The 3,919-nt window shown below is 42.9% G+C and overlaps 1 pseudogene; it reads right to left on the reverse strand.

Moving 5' to 3' along the window:
• Window positions 1-1,954: 1,954 nt before the first annotated feature.
• Window positions 1,955-2,360, reverse strand: LOC115510625 (annotated as a pseudogene).
• Between the last annotated feature and the right edge of the window lie 1,559 nt (window positions 2,361-3,919).

The raw sequence follows: 3,919 nt of genomic DNA on the forward strand, positions 1-3,919 counted from the left end.
TGATCAGTCACAATCATGTGGCAGAGGCTCCTGGGACCACAGCTATACACAAGGAAAGGATTGTGTGTTGGCATACCCAAATAGGATTTCAGGTATCCACTTTGCACAAGAAAGTGCCGGGACTGTCAGAAGAAATGGAAAGAATTTTAAGGATTAACTGTTGGAGCCTAGAAGAGCAGGTTTACATCTCTAAGAGGGAGAAAAGACAAAGGTGACTTTAACTCCTTAACAGTATGCCTGGTGGGCACAAAGTTCACTTCAGTTTAGAAGGCTGTGGTTTGAAATTGGTGGAGAAGAGTCTTTTGAATTTCCCCCATAGATGGTGGATGGCAGTTGATAGCTGATATGTTCTGACCCCGCCGGTTGATGATGGTTGATGGCTGATGTGTTCGGACCCAGCCCTGAGTGGAGGAGGCAAGGAAGCCTTAAGAAAATGGAAGGAGCAGAGGTGCTTCTTTTGAAGCCATATAAGCAAGCTGTGAATACTGCTTTAGAAGGACATATCACCCAAGAGTGTCCGAGAGTGTGGGCTGTGCTCTGCTAATTCACATAACAGACACCAGAGACAAATCTTTGCAGCAAATGGCAGCCAAGTGTTGCATCCTAATAAAATCAGAATATCATGATGGTTTCTGATAGAGGATGTCCATTGTCTTCAGGAAGGGCATCCTTTGTTCTAATTGGCATAAAGGCACAATATGGGGTAATGGAGGCCATGGTTGGAATAGGCGGTGATCTCCTCACTGGGCAGTGATGGCAGCTACAAAAACCTGGGAGCTGTGTTGCTAATGGCCAATGTCCCAGTGATGTATGGAGTCAACAACATTGGTCTGGATGACAGCCAGGTTGGTGCTCATAGCAAAGCCCTCTGCTGGTCCCATTGAAACAAAGAGGAGAATTGCACCAAAGAGAAATATAGAAGGGCTTTATCAGCTGTGGTCGTATTGATGAGACAGCAGAGTCCTGCCAAGGGAAGGAGGGAACCATGAGCGGAGGCCTGGAGTAGAAGATTTTTCTGTCAAGCTGCTATTGTGACCCATTCCCTTAGGATGCTGTGTCCAGGGAAAGAACATTACACTGGGATTGGAAAACATTTATTTAGGTTATGTTCTTGAAATCATTTTTAAAAATTAATTAATTAATTAGTTAATTTCCAAGTAGGAAACATACTTTTATTGGGGTGGGCATGGAGCACACACTAGGCCATGATAAAGTGACTTAAGAGAAAGACCTGGAAATGCTGACTTCTCACCCTGGCACACATTAAGAATGAAGCCTGGGCACGGAATAGATCCCAGCCAAGTCTTTAAGGCCCGTTCTGGAGAGTAGGAGCAGAGAGAAAGGCTCCCACACATGCTGCTGGGCCACAGCAGGGCCCTGACTCTACCTGGCTCTAGACCCTTGCAGACACACTCCGGTTTTTCCAGATGAGAATTGGGGGGGTGGTGGACACAGAGGGGGATCTGGAGGTAGGTTATGAATAACAACAATGTTTTTTATTCTGTTTATTTATTTTGAGAGAGAGAGAGAGAGAAGAGAGAGGGGGACAGGGGGACAGAGTGAGGAAAAGAATCCCAAGCAGTCTCCTCACTGTGAGTGAAGAGCCCAACGTGGGGCTCAAACTCAGGAACCTTGAGATCAGGACCTGAGCCGGAAGTCTGACGCTTAAACTACTGAGCCACCCAGGTGCTCCCAATGTTGTTTTTTAAAAAGCATCTGCCAACATCATACTACTGGGTCTGATGTCCCATTTTACAGCATAAATAAAAACTCAAGGAAAATAAATGCATTAGCTCCTATGAGGTTGGAAGTGGTATGGATGGTAGGGTGTGGATGGGCCAGTGGGGGGCAGAGTGAATGTGGGGGTGGGGGGGGGCTTACACAAGGAGGGCGGGCTTGGAGCACACAAGACACAAGAGGTACCTGTGGGGGAATGAGAGTCTTAAGTGTCCTCTTAAGTGTCCTTATGCAAGTCTGGGCTGTCAGGGACCTTGTGGGGGCGGGGGTGGGGGTTGCCCAGCTCTCACCCTCAAGGTCCACTTGTTCCTGGTCTCTCTACTCATTGGCGTTCTTTTTGTCCCATTGCTGATGTAGGTAGCACAAAAGGATGTTTATTTTTTCTGTCACAATGATCTGATCAAATGGGTACTCCCACATGGGCAGGTAGACTAAGGGACGTCGGTTCGAAGCTTTGCACACTGAGTCAGCATGAAATCGACTAAAGTTGCTTTTGTTGTAGACTGTCAGTCCTTTAAAAAAATCTGCCATCTTCTGTTTCCTCCGTCGCTGCCCCAGCCACCGCCGCCGCCACCACAACCGCCTTCTTAGCCACCGCCCCACTGTAACTTCCAGCCACGGCACAGCCCACACCTATTTATTTATTTTTTAAAGTTTTATTTATTTAAATAATCTCTGCACCAACATGGGGCTTGAACTCACGAGCCTGAGATCAAGAGTCACAGGCTCTGCCGACTGAGCCAGCCAGGCGCCCCTAAATCATTTCAGTTTACTTCTAGTGGCCTCAGCTGATGTTGCCCAGGAGAATCATTAACCATCATTAAACAAATAACCTCCGTTTCTCCTCCCTCACAAGATACCCATGTGAGAAGCAGGTTGAGCCCCAGTCAGTGTTTGGATGTGTGGCTCCTAATCAACACTACTACAGTTGACCTTTGAACAGTACAGATTTCAACTGCATCGGTCCACTTATGTGTGGATTTTTTTTTTTTTTTGATAAATACAATACAGAGCTGTAAATGTATTTTCCTTATGATTTCTTAATGGCATTTTCTTTTCTCTAGCTTACTTTATTATAAGAATACAGTGTATAATACATCTAACATACAAAATAAGTGTTAATCAACTGTTTGTGTTATTGGTAAGCCTTCGCGTCAATGGTAGGCTTTTAGTAAAGTTTCTGGTGAAAAATCCAGATCCTATCTGCCAGATCACCAGGGATCCACACTGGAGGAGTCAAAAGATATACATGGATTTTCAACTATGTGGGCGTTGGCACCCCTACCCACCGTGTTGTTCAACTGTACATATTTCTTATTATAAATCACAGTATTATACTATCTTTGAAGTAAATTATTTTGGGTATGACATTTAGTACTTTATGAGGGCAGACTATCCCAAATATACTCTAAACATTTGCACAAAATGCATGTAACTATTTTCATGTGATAAAATTTTATTAATTTCTTGTGGTTTAATTCATGATTATTTTACACTTGGTGACATAGGCTGAGCCAGAAGTCATGCCAAATCCCCATCATTTTAAAATCAAACTGTGTCTTATGTTGATTTTTCTTTTGATATAAACATTACATGTTCACTGTAAAAAGAAATAAAAAAGACAGACAGGCTAAAAGAAGAAAATGCATACTCTTAGCCCATTCTCAGAGTTAACCACTATTCACCACCTGATGTATATTCTCCCAAATCTTTTTCTACGTATGTACATGTGCATGACTGGGTATAAAAAAAAATACTCATACACCTGTAAAACACGAATAAGGCTTTGTCAAGTTAATAGCTACATTACTCATTTCTAATATTTCTACTTTGTAAAATATTTGCCTGTTTTTGTTTCATAATTACCTGTTCTTATTTATGGTGGCTATTCTTTCATTTAGTTCCCTGAAGTTTTATATACATTTTTATTTAAAATCTCTTCAAGATTGTCTCCAGTTCCTTAAATGTGCATTTTCTTGTTTAGGGGGTCTGAAAACCACCTTTAGTGTTGTTGGTCTTTCTTATAGATTTTGTAATTCTTATTTGTGGCTCATCTTCCATGGGAGTCATCTTTCTCAGGACTTCTTTATGTGCTCTGGGTGGGAGGGCTTCCTCAAGGGAGGTTTCGGTATTTTCCTATGGGTTGAGGCACTGTCTCCAGACCAAGGCTTAGGCTAGTGGA

Source organism: Lynx canadensis, chromosome A3, assembly GCF_007474595.2.
Source record: "Lynx canadensis isolate LIC74 chromosome A3, mLynCan4.pri.v2, whole genome shotgun sequence".
NCBI lineage: Eukaryota > Metazoa > Chordata > Mammalia > Carnivora > Felidae > Lynx > Lynx canadensis.